Raw genomic sequence first — 22,578 nt, forward strand, 5'->3', positions numbered from 1 at the left:
CCGGCGGTGCTCTCCATGCCTTTGGAACGGGAAAGCAGCAAAACCCCTCCTGCCCCGGGGAGCCGGCTCGGACCACCAGCCTCATCCTGCCTGCAGCTTAACTAGCGCATCAAGGCTGGAAGAGGAAAATGCCCAGCACCCCCACCCCGCCCCCGCATCCCCGGTCAGCTCCCTCCCTTCCCCAGCTTGTCACCACAGTGTAAACCCTTTTGTTTCTCGCCAGAAATACGGCAATTATTGCAGGAAAATCTCTCCCTTCACCACTGGTAGAAATACCACAGTCTGAGACAGTAGCTCTCTTGATGATTGCAGACGTGGAATATTCCAGAAAAAGAGGAAGATTTGGGGAGGGGGAGGGGAGGAGGTATCTGGGATCCAATCTTCCTCTCCCTGCCAACCCCCTCCATCTCTAGCAGATTTCATTTGTATCATCAGGATTTCTGTGAAATTTTCACCCAACCCTCCCCTCTCTCCCATTTCAACTCCCAACTAAACTCAGTTAAAGGTGCAGAAGAATAACATGCTGCTACCCTTTTCTCACAGGTTGGACAAATAAGTCCTCAGCTAGCCACATGGAAGCCATTAAAAATGTATTAACATACCCAGCAGGGTCTGTCACTTTTTCTTTTCTCCCCCCTCCCCTTTCCTTAAACACAGAGAAGGAAGAAATCTTGCCACAGTAACAAGAGGTTTTCATCAAGTCTCATTACCTCAAGCACAGCCGCGCACCACAGCCCCCACAGAGAACAGCCTTCAGTTCCCGCTGTCATTAAAGGAACGAAGATCTTAAACAAAAATTAAACCCAGGACAGCATGAAGTTTGGAGCACATGAATGGATCAGGCAGGGAAGGGTTTAGGAAAGCTGAGGGGAAGAGCAGGAGCAGAGCCACCAGACAGGGCTCCACTCTAGCAGCTTGGGCGGGATGGGGCAGGTTAAAAGTGTCTCCCACAGGGCAGGGCAGAGGCAAGCATTTTCAACATTTTGAGCCAGCTTCCAGAGGTATGCTGTATTTCCCAGACTTTGCAACACAGCAATGTCCTGGTACATTAATAAGGCTCGAGGTAAAACCAGACCAGAATTTACAGTAAGCAAGAAGCTTTTTCTCAGTCTGCAATGTTGCACAACAAGGATGATTTTGCTCACTCAGCCACATGTCCATTTTTACTCCAGGAGGTCTTCATCCCTTCCAAACAGCATCGTGGCCCATGCCTCCTGGAGCGGCTGCACAGCACATCTTAACCTGCAGCAGCTGCTCTAAGCCTGACGCAGGTGGCTGCTGGGGTTTAATAGTTTGGGAGGAGGGTTTGAAGGGTGGGAGGCAGCAACTCTGCATTGAAACAAGGGATTTCTATACCAGGGCGTTGTTAGTCAAAGGACTGTCAAGTCAAAGTGCCCTTAAACTGTAGATTCTCAAGTTCTTTGGGCAAATCACTGGGTTAAGCAGCTTTCCTCTCCACCTTGGCTACTTTAATCCAGATCAATTCCCTGATCCAGTTCAATGTGCAGCAGCACGTTCAGCTGCACCGGCACAGCTGACCAAGCAGCTCAGGAGCAGCAGCAGGAGCTGCTGAAAACAACACTTGTAAAACTACACCCTCGGATTCAATAGGCAGGGCACTTAGTCCCAGAAGAGCAAGATGCTACATGCAAACCCCATGAAAACAAAGGGAAGAGGGATACACTTCATGCATGGCTAACATGAAAGAGATGCAGTGAGTCAAACAGGACAAAAACCCCAAAAGTCTGGTGACACTGTGGCCATATTTTATGCACTTCTGCATGAGACATAAGTGGGAATGGGGGAACACAAAAAGCTCTCCCTTGTGAAGCAGGCAGTACAGTCAGGAAAGACAGAGCTATGTGGAAGAGCTGACAATGGTAAAGCACCACTGAAAGATAGACAAAGACTTCTGAGGAGCAAGGAGGGAAAGAACCCACAGCTGGTGAGGAGCAGGAACTGTGCAGGGACACCACAGAAATAACTCCCTGGCAGGGTAGTGAGAAGGGAACCAGGACAAGATCTGCATGACACAGAGGCAGGATGAGGATGTACTGGGTGCACCCTGGGCATTCCCCAATGGAATCGGGAGAAATAGAAAAGCTACTTCAGAACTCTGGTGTCACAACCATTCTGGTTGTGAATAGTCTAATAGGTCATTATCCAAAGAGTTCATACGCCGTCTGGTTCTGGAGTAATTACATCCATTCTTTAAAAAGATGTCATATAACACGGTCTACCAATATTAAAGCAGCAGATAGGAGAGTAAGCAAAATGTCTGACTACTAGAACCAGATCAGAAAATAGCACCAATTCCATAATGATATGATAGAAGTCAAAGATTTATTTGCCTCTGCAGCACTGAAACCGCCTCTACTCATCCTACATTGCAAAGCAAATACATGAAAGTGAGGAGGTTCAGCAGCTGGCAACACAGAGTCCTGAAAAACAGCAAACGCTAACATGAAGTTCATATGCGCAAAACAACAGCTCTGTACTGGGCAGGGGAAAAAAGTCTTCTAGTGCCACCACTCTATACCGCACGCCAGGGCTGTGGCACAGGGGTGGATGCCATTCTCCCCAGGAAACCTGTCCATCCACTCACAGCCAGCCACCACAAACCTGGCCATACCTGCCACCAGCCATGGAAGAGTTGCTGCCTGAGGAGCTACAGCAAGGCAGACTCTTCACCCACACCTGCCAGTTACACTGCACAGAGTTTTCACTGCTGAGTCCCATGGTTGGTATTTCTGCAGACTTGCAAACAGCTTGGCTGGGTTGCTCTTCCTTGTCACTTCAACACAGCACAAACTTTGTCATGTAAAAGAAATCAGGAGCCCTGTTTTAAACTGATTGCAGGAATATACTGGAGCCTTACCCACACTCCTGGGTTTGACAGCAATATAATTAGGTCAGGGGATAGCTGTGCTGTAACAGATTCCTTGGACTTGGCTCCATCCAGATTAGAGGAATCTGTTTCAGCGTGTATTTGCTCGCTTGCCAGTAGCCTGGACTCTTGAAATCCTACTTCATGGGACTGGCCCATCTCAGATCGCAACTCAGGCCCTTGATGCAGGCTCCTAGATCTCAACTTCTGCAACAGCCTCCAACAGCAGCACTGAGGACAGCAGAGTTTGAGGTAAGGTATAGCTGCCTACAGCTGAAACAGGGCTACAATAAATGCCAGAGAAGGGAGAGCAGGCTCTAGGCAGCACGTGCAAGGAAGGCACTTGTATTGATGCAGACTCAGGTCATCCCAGGGACCATGAGTCTTGACACCCATGATTAAAACATAATCAAGAAACGTTTTCTGATAGTGAAGTCTATTAGGCGGTGGAACAGGCTCCCATGGGAAGTGGGGGAAGCCTCATCCCACTGTCTCTGTAAGGAGTGATGGGATAGACAGTAGAGAATCAAGCCCAGGACTGGTGAAGTGGCCTAATCTGGTCAGTCCCATAAGATGCCTCAGGGATAACAGACTTAAGAAACTTCCTCTGCCCCTCCTGCAGTATCTTCCCAGTCCTGTCAGCACTGCTGTTTGTAAGGTAGCACTGCCGATTAGATCACTGTAGCTTGGGTCTTTTGGCATATTTGGAGGGACAGGGCTTCTGACCCACCGCAGGTCACTGATGTAAGTTACAGCACAGTCCTGCCAAGGGTTACATCCACATAACAAATGGGTTGATGGGAGTACAGGGCAGGAAAGTGAGGTGCAGAAACAGGAATTTCTTAGGCCATGCTACAGATATCTTTATACTAACTGTGTGCACAAGAAATCACGCAAAGAAAGGCAGTGAAGGATGTGACCAGGGTAGAGGGAGGGCATTTACTAAACTATGATTTAGTATGGTCAGACTTGTGTAATTGGACATGGCCTAAGATATAAGGAAATTACCTGAATTCACAGCAGAGAAGGTCCCTATTGACAATATATACAGTATCAAGTGAGTTTCTGACACACTGGACTGGCACTAACTTAAGTGTTTGACGTCTGAAAGACTGCCTCAGTTTTTACTTTAATGTTTGATTGCATCCCTTACACATTTTCTTTTTATATTTTTTGAATGGGGAAAGATCAGCTGGGTTTTGAACTGTGCAGATTGACAGGAACACTTATTTTATCCCATTTAAAGCTAGACCTTTTGGTTTGGGTTTTGATCTGGGTTTTGGGTCGGGTTTTTTTGTTTGGGGATGTGGGGAAAGGAGGTGTTAAGAACATAACAAAGTTCAAAACTAATGTCTCAAATTGTAACACACTTTCCCTCTCCCACAACACTGGTTGCAGAAGCTACCCACGGCTGACACTACTCATGAAGCTCATATGGTTCTGCTTCCCTTCACTTTTCCTCAGCCTGACAAACTTTGGCACTGCTCAGGTTTTCCTGGTCGTCAGGAAACAGGAGGGATTCCAACAATTCCAGCAAAGCATAAAAGCAAACTTGTCTGAACATCACTGGTGCTGCAGAATTTTTCATACTGCATTCAATTTTGGTACCAATTACTTACATTGCATTAGGGCTGAAGGACTCCAGTAACATGCTCAGCACAACTTACACATACAGCAAGCAATGTCTGTGCCTAACAGCCTAGTAAACTTGGTTTATTTATGGTAGAAAGGCTTCAGAACGGAGCATCATTTTAAAGCACCCATGAGTTGACAACAGTTTGTACAATTATCACAAACCACTCAAAAAAAAGCTTCCAGTGCACCTGGAAAGTAACCAGGCACACAGCAAGTATCCTGCATGCACGATAACTCAGCAAGTGCTTTTTGCAGCTCCCTTCTACACTCAGTCATGAAGGATATAGATCATTACAGCCTCCAGCTACAGAGCTTTAGCTCACAGAGTAGCAGCTCACACTTTTAGCTGTGGAGATCCCCAGTTCAATCTGCTGCACGTCAGCCAAGAGGGCAGCTGTCATATAATTACAGCCACAACTTTGCATGTGAAAAAGTAGGGAGAGTGAACAGAGATCTTATTATAGAATTCTGGTTGCAACCTGCTGAACAGCTCCCTATTTAAAGTAACATCTTGTAAAGAGGAGGGAAAGGGGGTAAAAGAAAAAAAAGGAGAAAAAGGAAAGAGAATCTTCCAACTCAGCTTCCCAATTCTGTGTTTTGCAGAAGAAACCAGTGCTGCTGTGCAGCCCTTTGTTACCAATGTACATGTACACTAGACAAAGCACACAAGTGCAGAGCCAGGAGCGAGGCTCCTGCCTTATCTGTCCAAAAAGGAGGAAAAGGAAAAAAACAATTCTCATTGCTGCAACCGAGACATCTGAAGTCCAACAAGGCATCTTAGTTTCATTCTGAACTATAACCATTCAGCAGCAGCCAAGCCATTTAGCTATGCAATTTAAGTATTAAAATCTAAGTTCAAGAAATCTTAACTAGGTTACATCCTGTTTTCTTCAAACTGTACATACAAGTTCTCAGGGAGGCTTAACAAAACAGAGAATCTGGAAAGAGAGTATGTTTGAAATACAAAGGTACAAAACATGGTGAAAAATTCACTCTCAATTTAAAAGTTCTTTTAGTGAGTGCAACATAAAACAATTATACCAAGTTTCTTCTTATTCATCAATCTCTGTGCAGATCCTTCTGCACACGCGGAGCCATTCTTGAGACAAATTTTCTTCCAAGACAAGACAGTCAAAAACTGAATTTGAAACAATACAATCCAGTTTTAAAGAAACATTGGCTTTCCCCCAACAACTATTCCAGAAATCTGTCTTTCCTCAGTAAAGCTATTTCAAGCTTAAGACACAGATTAAGTCCTTGCAGAACATTCTTCCCTCCTCGATGGTCACATCCATCCATCCATCCATCCATCCATCCATGACCCAGCAACACAGAACCTGTAGGTCCCCCACTACCTGAGGTGAAACAACCACTTTGGATCATGAGCAACAACTGGGAGCCAACTCTCCAGCTTCCTGCAAACTGCTTACCTGCTTGCTAAATACCACTTGAATAAACCAATCTGACTCAAACCGTTCAGTACCTGCCTGTGAGAACAGAGACTCGCTGAAACACAAAAACTAGTCCATGCATGCTACACCTCTGGCCCTCCAAAACTCCCTGAAACACAGTGCCATGATTCCTACAGAATTTGAAGGAGTACATAGTCAACAGCCAAGCTGGAAGGTGTTCAGGTAACTGCTAACACCAAGCACAAACCTGCAACTGTAAACTCCAGAACTCACCAACAGTTTGTATTTAAACCAGCTGAATTCTCTGGTGACACCCTCTCATCAGCCTTGGTTCTGAAGACCAGTTTTCATTTGGCTCAAAAAGTTCTCTGCTTTCCTCTCCTCAAGCAAGACCTATTCAGGAAACACACAAAGTAGCCAACTATCTCCCTTCATTCAGCAGAGTGTGGGGGAGATAATCAAGGACATGAAGCCCAGTTTTGAATGCAGTTATGTCCAGCTGCAGCAGGACGGATACATTTGGGGCTGATTATACACATGCAGCAAAACCCTGGCTGGGTTCATCCCACAAGAGGGACCCATAAAAGGTTCACCTCTCTCTCACCTACTGCAACCAGGCAAAGCTCACAAACATCTGAACCACACTTGTTATGGATGTCCAACAAAAGCAATACAACCCTATGCAGATATGACTGAAATGAGACACCGGTGTGCTGGTTTCTGGTATTACTTCTGTAAATTGAGTGGTGCTAAACGGTTCCAGATAGACATTCTCTGGAGACTCAAATCCTCTCACTACCTTGAGAACATATGCAGAGAGAACAGCAGCAAAACTCATGTGTGCTTTTCTCTTCTCTTCCAGCCTGCGGAGGCTGAAATGACTGACACAGGTCCAAAATGAAGGACACACATTAATTATTAATATTGCATGAGTAGTCCTGCTGTTGCTGTGACAGTCTAAAGACTTTACAGAGGCAGGCTCTGCAGGGAAGTACTACTTCCCTTCAAAACCATTCATTCAGGAAACTTACATACTGAGGAGAAAAGAATCATTGCAGTATGCTCTCTCAAACCCCTCAGCTTTAAGGCCCCTCATTTCTGAAGCAAAAGCCATTTTAAAAGAACAGCAAATTCATGTGAAGCGTAAGGAGCTTCAGATTTCAAGTGAGCAAAACTGGAACAGCGTTGCTTCTGGACACAAATCCTACCACTCATCTTCTTGTGCCTAACCCGGAAGGTCCACCCCACGTCTGGGAACCAGGTAAGTGTCTGTCTCGGCAGCCTCTCTGCTAAAACTGCCAAGTGGCAATACCAGCAGAAGGATGATGGGTAGCCGTGCTCTAGCAAGTGAAAGGAGCCAAAAAGCCACTTCAGTTTGCTTCTTGGGCTGCAACCTGTGCTTTACACCTGTGCAAAGCTCCAGGTTCACATTCCCACTGACCTTGTATTTCATTCCAGGTCTCATGCTATGCTCTACCTGCTGCCAGAGTAGCCACAGGCCTGTAAGCAGTACACAGAGATGCAGCTTCCTACTGATCTATTTGCTTCCTTTCCCCTGTTGCAAGGGGAACAGTTTATGCAGGGCTATTAGCCTGTTTTACATTAATTTCAAGAACTGGGACAAACAATTTGAACTTTGACATTTCTGAAAAAAGTAACATTATTTTCATCTTTCTTACTAATCAGAATAGATTTACTTTTCACTTAAAACACAAAATTTCCCTCCCAAAATATCTGAAGTGGTTACTAAAATGTTGTCTTTACCAAAGCCCTGCAAAGCCTCAAGATTATTAATAACATTTTGAGTACAAAGAGGTACAACCTTGCTCCATATCATCACAAAAAGGAGAAAGCAGTGAATTTTTCACACAATAAAGTAATTAATTTTGAAAACTAATACTTTCTATTAAAAGTTCTTGCATTTAAAAATCCAAAAAGGTTTCCAGTAACTCTAAACACTGATGGGGCAAAGAAAAAACAGACCCTACCCCCAGCTGGATGGCATTCCTCTCTTTGGGTGCAATGTGGTAACATTTGATTGATGCATCTCATCCATTCCAAAACTCCAGGCGTTGTTTTAATCATCAATGGGTAGAATCCTATTAGTTTTCAGGAAAAAAGAAAAAGAAAAAAATAGAAAAACAGAGTAGAATGTGGAGGCAGGACACACATTTGTCTAGCAGATCCAGCTGATTTAGCCAGATCCATAGTAATCAACAGACTGAGCTGATGACATAAACTCCCATCTACCAGTATAAGCCCCATCCTCCCCTCCACCCTCTTTCTGACATCTCAGCTCAATCCAGTCTCCCAACACAACCTGGAACATTAGTCCCATACCAGAGGAAATGAAATAGGAATAGGGAAAGGAGTGGGAAGGGATAAACCAGGCTAAATAGGGATAGCATAAAGAGCCCATTGGCATGCAACCAAGAGCCTCCACAGGCCCTTGCTACAGCAGAAAACAGGCGATCAAGCATGTACAAGAAGACAGCAGGAGAGCAGATGTGAGAAGGAGAAGGTTCAAGTGGTCCCTGAGCTCAGGGGGTAAGAAATGGCAGCAGAGTACAGCAGTGAGCCCCAGCATGCACAGTAAGCTCAACCCTCAGCAGCAGCACAGCACCAGGTGACCCACTAGCTCCTGGTGTCTGCTGTCATAAGCATTTTCAGTACTGATGCCCATGGTACGAGAAATACAGTGCGAACCTTCCACATCAAATAAGGCTTTCCTGTCCACTCATAAATTTATTTGACTATCAGCCAAACCCAGATCCACCATTACGAACTGCTTTTGCTCTGAAATAAACCTCCACTTACAGTCTTGCACTGAACAGGCACTCCTGTTTCATTTCAGCGTTGATGAGCACTGGAAGCCGTAGGACCCACCAACATAAGAGGTGGCACAATTCCAAGAGGAACTTACCTGTTCCAGAAGCATCTAGAAGGTGAGCATCATCAGTGTGAGCCTTCAGCTGGCCAGCTGACACATCAGACCAGCCCATACCCCATTTAATTGACCTAGAGCCATGTATCTTCTCACTAGGAGTGGAAACCTGACTGAATGGTCAGCAGGACCTGGTCTAGCTGACCAGCTGTCTGTTTGGGAACATGAGCTGCACAAGGGATACATCAGTGTTTTTCCTTAGTTGTTCCTTAGGTCTGTTCTGTGTTCTCAAGTCTTGGGAGGATTAGCAGCGGAAAAGTGCTGGGTGAGAAAAAGTAGGGAAGGCAAGAACAAGCTGATGTACTGCAAAGGGAAGGAAGCAGCAGCCTGAGGATGGGACCTTACAGTAGGAAAACTGGTTGCTACAGTGGAGAGCAGAATCTGGGGAAAAGAGGAGGGGTCTGCTCACAGAAAGAAGGCAGGCAAAGGCATGCTACCCAGGGAATGGGAAGGGTCTGTAGCCCAGGGCTGATAAATCACATACCTCTGCCAGAGTCTCACACCAGGGCCCAAAGTCTCTAGCACTGACTGGGGGCTCAGCAATAATCAGGGTCTGACACGAATGAGCCCACCCAGGTGCTCTAGGTGTCACTTAAGGTACCTCAGGTCCAGACCAGTAAGTGTCCTGAAGATAAGGACACAGACCTTGAATTTGACATGCCATGGTTGTGTGGAACTCACACAATGAGGACACGCTCCCAGCCCCGGCAAGGACCACACAGCTGCAGCCTGTGCCTCCCTTGGGCTCCTCGGAGCAAGTGGCTGCACTCCCAGCCACCCTCCCTTTGTAACCAACCCTGCTGGCCTGCCAGGAGGGCCTGAACCCTGGACCATCAGCAGTGAAAGCACAAACCTCCACCTCAGGCTCTCAATAATTAAACTCTGTGGGAGCAGCAACAGACTCATAAAACTCTTACACAGACCAAGCCAGTCATTAATGGGGGTCAAAGACGAGTGTTCTATTTTTTTTAAGTGTGCTTTGATGCATAGGGAGAGTGGCGAGAGAAGATCTTCATTACCCTTCTCTGGTACATGATTTTTGCCTTTCCTGGCTATCAACACCTCCTACTTCCACCCAAACCCCATACCGCTGGCAATCCTCCAGACAGCCAGGAACAATTAGAAGGTGTGTTTGGATGACATCTGTGCTAGCCAGTCACCTGCAGGTAGGGAAGCAAGAGGCCTCGCTGGGCAAAGCCACGCTCTACCAGAGGCTCAGCCGGTGCTTATTAGGAGGTTTGGGCTTCCCCAGGGCCGGTGTGATGCCTGAAGTCATGCAAACCACAACCTCACACACCTTCTCCCCTACAGCAAGGCACAGAGCAGAGCAGAAGCCAGTAAAATCTGTCAGGATTATTAGCTTGGGCTCAGAGCCAGAGCTGGGAGCTGCCACAGATAGGGAGGCTGCCTGCAGCCCTGCAGGTCAGCAGGAAGGAAGTGGAAGACCCCTGGCAGGCAAGGAGAGGCAGCAGTCAGTAAAAGGCAAGACACAGTTGAGAAAAGGTCACAGAAACACTAGTCTGACCCACCCCTTCTAGCCTTAAAATACATATATACGTACACACGTGCACATGAGCTGTTTGCTACTGTGCTTTGTTCAGACATTTTAAGGAGAGGTCTGCTCTTCCCATTCTGTTTGCCTTCCCCCAGTTCATATCAGCTTTAGAAATGGTTCTTTAGACTTCCCATCAATGAAAGTCTGCTTTCTCTTCTTTCCACCCAAGGCTGTCTGGGGGAAGGGATCACCACACCAACACAGAAAACTCCCACAGCAGCAGGCAGGGATTTTGGATGATCTGTCGGCAGTTCCATTTGCAGCCTGCACCAGCCCAGTCTCTGCCAGCCTGCTTTCTCTGCTGCACTTGCTTTGTGTGGAAGAGAGGACACAGACTGGAACTGGTTCCAGGATCTCTGCTACTGTGCCAGAAGAGTGACTGGTGTAGCAAGGCCAGCTTTCACTTATTATTTATAAGTAGTAGTGATAGATGCCCCTTTTTTCAGGTCACTAGAAACCTCCCAACAAACCCCAATACTTGCATGTTCAGAGGGGGGTTAGGAACTTCACATGCAACACCAGCACTCACTCATCTTTCCGCACATGGTAAAAGCAGCAGCTGTTACTTCCCTTATTCTTGGAAATAAGGGGAAAAATAGCTAGGACTCTTGAGCCTTGGCACCTCTTCCCTTCCACCCTTTGGCTACCAGAGCTATGGTTACTATTCAGGGCAGAAGTGTTTGACAGGGCACACATTCCAGGGGGCTGAGCCATCCCACGTGGCCAGGCTCAAAATGGCAGACAGCGATGAATAGGATAATTAGAAAGTACAACAGAAACCACAACACAAAAACAAGCGGCTTCTATTACAAGAAACAGTTCTATGGCATGGTTAGATCCATCACCCCATACGCTGGGTTGTGGTGGTGCCTCAGGAGCCTGCTGCTATTATCTGTTTGCAATCACATTTCAGCCCATCTTTCTGCTTAATGCACGAAAAGCAAAGCTAATCAGATTCGCTCTCTCTTTCTGCTTAATGTCTTCAGTTCCCAAGCATGCTTTGTACTGCTTCAACTGATGTTCAACTAACATGAGCCAGGAGCACACAGTGCAAAAAAGAAAAAAAAAAAACAAAAAAAATCCCTTGAAATTACCTATTAATTTTAGTCGGTCTTTCCACCTATTATGTCCAAAATTCCTTTTACACTTGAGCATTGCAAACCAAAGTCAGGAAATTCCCGTTTCCTTCTCTATGCCACACCCGGCTCATATATGAGTTCCCTTCTTCAAGCCGCCCCTCCAGTGGTATCTGGGCAATTAATTATAGCACAGACCTACAAGGCTTCCCTCTCACTCTCTAGGTTAGCTTTTTTAAGTATTTCCTGGTTAGGAAACTCCAGGTTAGGATGTCTGCTGTTGACACAGTAATAGCCTCTCTTTGTTAATCTATCTCAAATGACCATCATGTGTTCCCCTACTCCCTCTTCCTCCAGTACTATTTAATAACTGCAATCCTACCTGGGAACTCTAACGTGCCCTCAGCATTCCCATTCTGTGGACAAACAGGACCCAAAAAAAGCTGCTTTTTTCACTACATTCCTTTGCACTCCCAAGGGCAGCTGGAGCATTGCTGGAGTCAGCTCCAACACCTGGATCTTCACTAGAGCAACCAACACAGCAGCAGATGAAGTGCCCCCAGATTGGGCAGATTGCATGAAAATTCAGCAAGGAGATCCAGGAAAAGACCGGCTTACAGAACACATGTCATCATGAGCCAGGTTATGCAGCAGAGGAGGAGAGTCACCCATTACAAGCACAGCTGAAGATTTGCCAGAACAACCAAGAAAAAAAAATCTGCAAGTATTTACAGGAGAAAAGAAAGAGATGTAGGTGGAAGACTAAAGTGCCAGGATACATATCTCTATACAGAAGGAGTGAAAAAAAGGGAGACTGCAGAGATGAAACCCCAGACAGCCTATGCATCTGTACACATTCCCCAGCTAATACCCACTACATCAATCAGAACAATGGCAGCTCCAGAGAAGACCCCGATTATCCAGTTCCTTCACTAACATCTTCCCCAGAGGCTGCACGCATGTGCAAGGGGATGGAAGAAAAACACACTTCTCAATGAGATTACTTACAGCATTTTCTATATTGCTCCGTCTCTTATAAATGTGTCTTTTAAAAAAATACTGCAGCTGGCTTGTAAGTGTGTCAGATTTTTAAAAAAAATATATCCTTGAAAACAAAGATGCTTTGTGCTCAGCATATCCAGTGGCATCATTATTTAATATCAATGCACTGATTCTTTCCTTTTATTCACTCCATCCTTGGAACACAAACCCACTGTAACAGCCACCCAGTGTATAATCTTACCATGCAAAGCGACACAACCCTATAATAATCTTTCTCTTGCCATAAGGTCTTCAAATACCAATGAGAAGAATTTAGGTTTAAATGCTTTAAAAATCCAACACAACCCATTGCAGTACAGCATGAAACAAATCTCTAGGAACTCTCAAGTTGGAGCAAATTCCCTCGTCCCTCCCTATGACTCTTCTTATTTGAAAATGGCTGCAAATGTCTCTAATTTGCATACCACACTGATTGCAACCTGCCTCTCCTGCAGGTACAGCTGCTGGGTCAGTCCACACATGCACAACCTCAACTGCATCCTGCTGCCTCTGGCACATGGCTCTTCACTGACATTATCTTCAACTTCATGCTGTATAAAATTCACCAGACAGGCGTGGTATCTGCTCCTTTAGCCACGAGGCAATCCCTGTAGGCCAACAGACACCTCCATCCAGTCTCCCAAATGCACACTCCAACCTGCACTGTGCCCTGCTCAGCAGACACTCGTGCACGTGCCTCACAGGACACCTTCCCCACAGGCAGCAGGGGCTAATGCAGGTACACCAAACCATCCAGCTGCACCAAAGCTGTGGTAGAAACACTACCCATGCCAGCCAGCAGACACAGTTTGCCTTGGCCAGTTCCCCTGGAGTCTGAGCTTCACCACACCCACCACTACACCACTGGAGTGCCATTCTACAGTACCACAGCAGTGTCCCACAGGGCCTTTCCAATTTCTGCTAGTGTCTGAAAATTAGTTAGGCAGTGGCACCTGCAGCTAGGGGCGGTCCCATGCTGTAATGGAGAGCAGTCTGGACTCTGAATCCCAAGGTCCTGAGTTCCAGTCTCAGTGGGGACCGTCCCCGGGCAGTTCAATGCCTCCCTGCCATCCAATCCGGTCACATCTCAGATGCTCAGCAGGGTCAGCCCCCGTTAGTACCAGGTGCTGTGACAGTCCCGAGGACTTCCCTGTCACTGTCCAAGCTCGCTCGGCCGTGGCAGTGGACCTCAGGACTGAAACGGTGGGGCCAGTTCTGTGCACGCTGTGCCTCACCTAAAAATCCACTGTGCAGGCTGGAAGGGCACACACTGCCCAAATCTGCGTTAGTCAAGTCCGGCCATACATACAGCACCTGGAGCAATCACAAGTCACAGTTCTGAGATACAGATAAGTCTTTCTCCTGGTGCTGTGGTACCCAGCTCCAGGCCTGGCTCAACACAGCATGCAGAAAATTCTCAGACGTTTCCCTCCCCTTGCTGTTTAGCCCAGACCACCTGGTCCCACCAGCTCCAGCGCCTCAGTCCAAACAGCCACCATCACCAGGTTTGGGGAAGATCTATCACAAACTCAGCCTACAGCTGTGCCTTCAGGCAGTTTCCTTTTGCCCTCTCGTAAGGAAGGATTATGGCTACTGTTTTTTGAGTCCCTTAATAGTAATATATGAGCCTAATAATAATAGTAATTCTTAGACTCATAGCAGCGGGCTCTCAGGAACTACAGTATGTCTTTTATTGAAGAGGCAGTGAAACTCAACCTTTTCCCTTTTTTTCTCCTTTTGAAAACACTGCTTGGGAATGAAGTCAGCATCTGGAGGCACATGAGTATATCCTAGGGGAAAAAAAGAGGCATCGAGGGGAAGGAAGGGATCTGAAAAATAAGGCTGAGGAGCGAGGCTTCACATTACAACCAAACCAGGCTAATACGTCACTGCTGCCAAAAAGGGAGGGGGGCATTTTTACCTTTCTTTCATTCCTTACCTTTCACTGCTGGCAAAACAAGTCCCACCCCTCCTGCACGGCAGCTCCAATACGAGCCTGAACCTGGTGAGCAGGTTCAGCTCTCTGTCCCAGGAGAGAACAATTCACCTTTTTTATGGTTTTGGGCAAGTCAGCTTTCTGAAAGCTGAACAAGCTGGATCCATTTAGCACCAGAGTAGGAACAAGGCAAGGAATATGGCCACAGAGCCAGGAGCAAGGCAGGATCACCCCTCTCAGGAGCAGCAAGTGGTTACAGTGGTTCAGCCACAGCAAGAAAATCCATCTTTACCCATGTGAAACTGCAGCTTCATCCAACAAAAATACTGGTCAGCACGAAACAAGGGGCCTAGTTGAAAAACCTGCAACAGAGGTGTTTGCTAATAAAACTTAAACCAGGTAGTTTTCATTATTATCATGCTCTCCTTACCAAGAGCATTTCTGAACTGGATGATGAAGTCAGCCATGTAGATAAAGAATGACACTAAAACTGAGCAGACCCAAAACAGACAGAAATATGAGAGGTACTGCAGGATTTCCAACAATTCTCCCTATTTCTAAATTGGACTCTGTTATTATCAAACAAGATGGCTGCCTTCATCACTATGCTAAAAAAAGTCTGTTTTCATTACATACTTAACAATTAGTTTCAGGGTGAATTTTTCTTTCCCCATTAGCTTCTATATCATCAGATGAACAAAAATAATGCAGTTTTTTGATTAAAAAAACCAAACCCATATTACTCCACTGTCTTTATTTCTCTCCACCTCCTCTGCTCAATTACTAGAAGCAATTTACAGACAATAAATGTAACTTCACAGCTGCCTGTATGAAGTATTCCCTTCATTTTATAGATGAGGTTACAGGCTATACAGAAATTAATATCAGTGAGGTCTACTTCAAAGCTGGATAAGCAAGAGGAACAGATGCACTCTTAAAGAATACAGATCATGCCTGTACTCTAGTAAAACCAGTAATAAAGAATTAAGAATGCTGCCAGTTGGATATAAATTTTTTGAATGTATCTGCTTAAATACAGTAACAAACAAAAGCTTGCTTTGAGGTTTCGCTTGGTTTTATTCTCTTTTATTAGGAACAACATTATGAGATTTCAGATTTACTGCTCGCAGACCAAACATGTTCACTTTACTAGTAAGCACATGCTTAACTGCCAACTTCATGGACTCAGAGGTCTTCCAGTTGGTGCATGAGCACCAGGAATCTTCAGCTAGAAGCTCTGTACACAATTTCAGTCGATGAAGATAAGCAAGCCAGGAGAGAATCCAGTATTTTCTAACACAGCGTCATGGCCTTTGGCAGGGCCAGCAGGAGCAAGAACCTTTGTCTGTTGTTAGAATTGCCTGCTAGTGACTATGAAAAAGCACTAGGAGTAGCAACACTAAAGGAAAAAAAAATCCAAAGGTGCAGTTTTGTGCAGGCACTTTTCTGATGATAACTGCTCCTTGAGGCTTAATAAAAATGCACAGCCAACTTGTCTTCTTCCACATATTAGCAGAGCCCAGAAATAACACTTGAGTCTAGTTATACAATTCAGCAGGCCCAGCTTCTTCTAGGAAGCAACCACCACTGGCACACAGGTAATCCAAAGGCTGAGTCATCTGAATAGTCCCTTCAAGGGAAAATAATCCTATTAAGAATTGGGGTGTTGCTATTGAAGGCAAAAGGAAGTGTTAACTTTGACACTCCTTAATTACACTGGTTCCACTCCATCCATTTACTACCAAACCTAACACCTGTGGGTTAGTAAATTCACCATGCTCCTCCATCCACGTCCAGGGTCCTCTCCTGACACCATCCTCTCTTTAGCCTGCAACTGCCTGTCATTGCCCATATGCTTCCTTATCCCTGACTAACACAAATTAGTATTTGTAGAACCGCAGAGCTTGGAAAACTTATTCAGGCCTTCATTTCTAGCCTGCATACAAATACCAGGCATGCTTAAATCAACAGAGTGTTGTGGGTTCTGTGCTCTGACCAGCTTAAAATCAAAAGCCATATCAAGCAAGCATCAAAAAAAAACAGGTAAGCTTCAAGATGGACCAAAAACCCAAATGGAACACCAAAGGATTTGGACTTGTACAATCTCTCACGTGGCAAAAGCTGATAAACACAATCCCATTTCTAGCAGAACTGCCATTTTCTGCATTTTCACTGCAGCAAGCGCTGATGTTTGTGCCCACTGATGCTTGTGCCCATTTCACTCCAGCCTGCAATGGTGTCACACTCAACAGATGCAGCTGCTGCAGAAGCGCCTGCCCAGCAGAGTCACGCACAGAGCACACAACCCTCGCTCCTCGTCCCAGCCAACATCTGGGGTGTTCATGCCAGCCTTTCAAGCCCTGAAATCTCCCAGCAGCTGCACAACATCAGCAGGAGGAGAAGCAACATAATGGGCTTGAGCAGGTAGTCCTGATGTTTTGATTTGCACCCCAGTGTAATCGGTAACACTACAGGAGTCCAGAACTCGACTCTTACCATGACCCCAGTCTAGCAGCCCCCATCTTCTCCACCTGAGGACAGACCACAGCACTACTGCCTCTCCTGAACCCTTCCAAAGCCGACAGACAGGCAAAGAAACCAGTGGCTTACCAGTGGCTGGGAATTTTATTTTTGAGCTTGGTAGATCTGTTGTGGAGACTGATCCACCTGGTACTTTTCTAGTATAAGGAACATATAAGATGCCTGGAATTTGATATCTGCTTTTTAATTAAATTGAAATAAGTAAATCACAGCCTGTTGCCATGGAGAACGAACAGACACAGCCTCTTGACTCCAGGGCAGGATCAAGCAGGAGAGGCAGACAAGGCTGTGAAATTAAAAACACCTATTTTAAAGCAAATGGTCTTGATAATTAGCAAAAAACGTGGCATAGGGAAATAATACAACCATATGGCAGGAAGTGGTTTTCAAGGTGAACTACAAAGCTGTTTTAAATAAATGAATAAACTGCTGGAGCTGCTGGGTCACCTGCAGAACCATAGATGCAGGATTAAATGTGATTTAAAAAATACACCAAAAAATAGCAATTAGCTCTTCTTTCACTTTCCTGCCTAGAGCCTGTATCTGTGTCTGTTCTTATTTTTAAGGACTTGTTTTAAGTGATTAATGTTTGCACCTATTTGCAGTTACCAGGGAGCCATCAAACTCACACATTTTCAAAAGCCTTGTGGTTCACCCTGAAGCGAGAACCAAGTTTATGGGGTATAAAACCTTTTACCTCTTTCTCAGTGTCATTACACAATCCTGGGCAGGTCATCAGACACTAATAATCTTTCCTGAATCTGTGCATCCTTGTTATGACTTCCATGACAAAGTGACTTTGGAGGGAATTTGCCCTCCAAACACCATGTGCCAGATCCTGTGCTGCACCTCTCAAGAAGCACAGCCCTGGGAGTCAAAAGGTAACACTGGTCTGCCAGTGGGAGGCAGAGCATCCAAGCCTGGCTGGTGCACAAGAGCCCTGCACTCATTTCCCAGTTTGCTCAGAGCACAGGGCATCAAAATATTCCACCCCTTTTAAGATACTTCTGCTCTGCTTGGATCTGAAAGGGCCACAGCAAGGAAACTCCCTCATCACCTGTTTGAGCCCAGCCAGGACAAATCTGAGCAAGACTGTCTAACAACTTCCACTGCACATGTGGCCAAAGTGCATCAAATTCAAATAGCTTAAAATACTTGAAATAAATTCTACCTGATGACTCAGTTTCAGAAATGTGCTGCACATTCTTTTGAAGGGAAGGGACAAATGAACTTTCGCTTCAAGCCTCCCATCCACTCTAAACCCCATTTTTTCTCCTATTTCGTGAAGACACAAGTTGGGAGCCACCATCATTAGTCTTCCATGGCAGCTAATGATCCAAATGAAACAAACTCTCCAGGTCCCAGTCCAGGCCCTTGTGACACTGCTGGTTACGCTAAAAACCAGTTACATTCTCAGCCCTCAGCAGCAGAACTTGACCCAGCTACAGACAAGTTCCCTTCTGTTCTCCACCACAACCAAGAAACACCTGCAAAGGTAGGGGAGTTGGGACAGGAATCTTGGAAAAAGAAGGACTTGTGGAAAAAATGCACAAGTAAAATCAGTACTGTCTACTTTCACAATTTTGTCCAGTTTTGGAGCATTTGCTGCTTTAACTGAAGTCACACTGTGTATGAATTCTTGCCTTCATTAAAAATAAACTCCAGGTCCATCTCTACACAAAAATAGGCATAAACTTGAAAATGAGGTTCACCCTGAAGGACACCAACAAGGACCCCAATGGCACTCCTTAAAAATGGTGGGGTGGAAGCAGCACACGTGGGCTAACTCATAGTCTTTGAACAGTCAAAGCTAACAACAGTACCTGCCCAACCTCTTCATTCGTGCACCCCCTTTCTTTCCAAGCCCTGCAATGAGAGAATATGTGAAAACACCTCGGGGCACATGAGCTGCAATGGAAGGCGCTACGCACCCTTGCCTTCCACACTCCACACTGCCTTCCCTGGCATGCCATCGTTTTCCTACTGCTTGAACCACAGTCATGCACCACTGCCTGAACACAAATGGCTTCGCGAGAAACTTTTTCTGCCCTCACAGGCACCTGGCAGCAGGTGGCTTGCTCCTCCTGACCTCCTAGCTCTGCTTGTGTTTAATTTTGACTTAAAAAGAAGAGATTTAACACACTTATCAAGGCTGCCCAGGCATCTCCCCCTGAAAGGGAGTTGCGGTTTCTTCTCCGTCCCCGTAAGCTAAAATAACCACGTAGAGGGAGACTCCTTCCCCAGGGACACTCCCAGCTGGAGTCCCACAATGAGGGCTGAGAGGCCCCTCCGTTAAAACTCAAGCCAGGGCCACTTGGCATATGAGGGAAGATGCTAACCATGCCCAGGAGTGGACTATTTTCATATCACAGCATAGAGTGTTGCAAGCCAAAAATACAATTAAAATAAAAAAAAAATAAAAACCCACCATCCCTCACACATAACACTGTTCACTTCAGCAGCATCTGAAACACACACGCATAGAAGCACTGGTGGGGCCAAGCACCCTGCCCAGGCTGTCCACAGCCCCTCATTCCCATCCACTCTTCCCACCTCAGCTCCCTGCAAGCCCCTCCTGCACCCCCAGCTCACCGCCCCGGGCCCCTCTTCTCCCACCCACAAACTTCTTCTGACCGCTATGCCCCCAGCACCCCTTCAAAGCATCACACTCTGCACAGGCAGCAAAGCCCGGGGAGAGGGCTTCCCACACTAGCAGTGCTCAGCCGCCTGCCTTGCCGGGGTATTTTCCGGCCGCCAGTGCGGCCGCGGGGACTCCCAGTGGAGTTTCCAGCCGTAGCCTCGGTGGCTCCGGGAGCGTGTGCCACACGTGCGCGCCCCGCCACTGTCAACAACTTCCAGCCACGGTCCCCGCGGGCAGGTCCCGGGGGGCGAGGGGCTGCCCGCCACCGCCGGCAGGAGTCTGGCTGGGGAAGGCAGCTCGGAAGCAGGACGGCGCTTTAGCTAAAATAAAGATCCCCCTGGTATTATCCTTAACAGCCAGAAAGGTCACGACGTGGAGGTCCATTAAGGGGGGAGGGAAGGGAGATGGGCAAGGGGAGAAGGAGGAGGGTGGCAATGCACAACCCCCGTGGCTTTAACTGTTTCATCGCCGTAAAAAATGAAGTACCATGCAGGAACTGGAGATGACCGAGCGGGACAGACACCCCCGCGCGGGGCTGGCCGGAGCCCCCCGGCCCCTCACCCGCGGGGAGGCGGTGGAGGACGCGCTGAGGCGCGAGTTCCCCTCCCGCGGGCGAAAACAAACCAGACCCCCGCAGAGGCCGCCCGCAGCCACCGCTTACCTGTGCGGGCCGGCGGCCCTCAGGGTCCCATGGCAGCGCGGCCCCGCCCCGGCCCGCCCCGCCCCGGCCCGCGGCGGCACAGGAGCTCCGAGTCTTTGTTGCGCGGAGGGGACGGGAACGGGAGCGGGTCCTGTCAGCTCATGTGACACGGCGGCTCGGGCTCCGCCGCTGCTCCTCGCTGCTCTCCCTGCGCTCTCCGTGCCCGCCCTCCGCCAGCGCAGGCCCCGCAGCGGGCGCGGGAGTCGGGCCCGACTGGCGGGCGGCGGCGGCGGCGGCGGCGGCGGCGAGGGAGGAGGAGGAGGAGCCCGCGGCGGGGCGGGCGCCGCCGCGGGGCTGGCGCGGAGGGGGCGCGGAGGGGGCGCTGGGGCAGCTGCCGGCGCTCCGGCTCGGAGCGGGGGCAGCGGGGTAGGGCGGGCAGACCCCGGCCCGGAGCGGGGGCAGCGGGGCAGAGCGGGCAGGGCAGGCACACCCCGGCCCGGAGCGGGGACAGGGCGGGCAGACCCCGGCTCGGAGCGGGGGCGGCGGGGTAGAGCGGGCAGACCCCGGCCCGGAGCCAGGACAGGGCGGGCAGTGGGGCAGAGCGGGCAGCCCCCGGCCCGGAGCGGGGCAGGGCGGGCAGACCCCGGCCTGTGCCAGCCCCCACGCCCGACTCCCGCTCCGGGTGGTAACACGGGCCCCCAAGCAGCGGGTTTGTGCCCCTCCTGAGGCTGCCGTAGTGCACTTGGAGCCCTGATGCACAGGCCTGGGCCTGCCGCAGCAGCCAGGAAAGTAAATAAAAGCGTAATTACATGCTTTCTAGTTGGGGCTCGCAACGAAAGAGAGGAAAACCCCACGTTTTCTCTGGAAGAGATCTGAGAAATGGCAGTACTGAGTCAGATGAGCATCCTGCCTCCCAGAATGCGAACAGACAAGCCCCAGTATTCGGCTGCCCGAGAAGACTTCCCCTGGTGATCCTGTGGGCAGGCACTTACTAGCAGCTGGGGTCTTCGTATTTAACAGCTCCCAAAGGAGTTTTCTTAATACATTCAGTATTTTTGTGTTTGAACCATGTGAAATGTTTGTGTCTGCTACATCATGCAGCAAGCATCCAGCTTTCTTCTTCAGACAGGGTTTAATCATCTCCTTTTATTTGCCAAATTCTTTAAGCAGGGGGCAGGGAGAGATCACCTTCCTGCAGCTCTTTAATACCTCACTATGCCATTTTTCTTCACAATCCACGTCTGAAAAATGGAACACCACCAAGTCAGGTTTTGTATAGGAAACACAGGCCACATTTCTATCAAAAATGCAGACAGCTCAGAAAACCTCACTCTGTTATCAAATAGAACCACAAATTCAATAAGCAGCTTCCCTGCTGCTCTAGTCAGTCCCAGATTGCCCCTACACTGTGGCATCAGCTTCCTAGACACCATAATTGACATTAAAAAATAGCACCCCACAAGCCAGCACATACACAAGAACATACAGACCATCAAACTTTCTGTATAAAGTGGATGCAATAAGACCAGCAGCCATCCACAACACACCAAAAAGCTGTGAGATTCAGCCAGCCCTGCAGATATTGTTGCACCTGCTCTGAGTGGAACACGGTGATCTGCTTTATCCACTAAGCCTACTCTTCCATGAAATAGATTTGAATTTACTACAATAAAGATATGACATCAGTAACAGCAATTTTGGAAAATCACTTTTCAAGGAATCAAGTTTTGTTTGGTATTTTCGTAGCGCTACCAAAATTAACAGGAACTGGCAAAGTCTCTGACCACATTAGCTTTCTGCCTGTTTTTCTGCTTTTTTTTCTATCTCTACTGAAGCCTTTCCTCCTGCAACCATGTGCTTCTGATAGTGATAATATTCCACACTAAAGTCCACACATGAAATAATCTCTTAAACTACTGTCTCTAAAAGGTGTTTTTCCCCTATGTCTCTCCTCCTAACCTTCAGGCTCTCCCTTTTGCAACTCATTACAGGAAGCAAATCTGCAGATGAAAACATAAGAAATAGAACCAGATACCATCAGAATAGCAAACATGAAATACACCAGTACTGCTCCACAGACACCATCAATGCCCTTCCTCCCATAGCAAACTCTTGAAATTCTTTGTTCCTGCATGTACTCTTCCCAAATCTCTGCAGTTTATCACTCCATCCAGCATGAGATAACCCTACAGAAACCATGCGAATGAAACTAAATAATTGTTGCCTTAGAATGAGCATACAATCAGCCAATAAAGGACATTTAGGAGAGC

General features: G+C 47.4%; 1 protein-coding gene across 4 annotated transcripts in view; it reads right to left on the minus strand.

The window, feature by feature from the left end:
* TCF20 (transcription factor 20) overlaps positions 1–20,595 on the minus strand; it is a 132,518-nt gene extending 111,923 nt beyond the window's left edge. For 2 of the 4 annotated variants that reach the window (XM_071551903.1, XM_071551897.1), the window contains exons 1-2: positions 20,330–20,595; positions 7,923–8,033 (exon numbers count right to left, since the gene is read on the minus strand). The gene's annotated coding sequence lies outside the window, so the exon portion shown is untranslated. Of the gene's footprint in view, positions 1–7,922; positions 8,034–12,517; positions 12,697–20,329 lie in introns of those variants that run through there. The other 2 variants (XM_071551898.1, XM_071551901.1) reach the window with 2 other exon arrangements.
* Between the last annotated feature and the right edge of the window lie 1,983 nt (positions 20,596–22,578).

This window comes from Pithys albifrons, chromosome 3 (genome assembly GCF_047495875.1).
Source record: "Pithys albifrons albifrons isolate INPA30051 chromosome 3, PitAlb_v1, whole genome shotgun sequence".
NCBI lineage: Eukaryota > Metazoa > Chordata > Aves > Passeriformes > Thamnophilidae > Pithys > Pithys albifrons.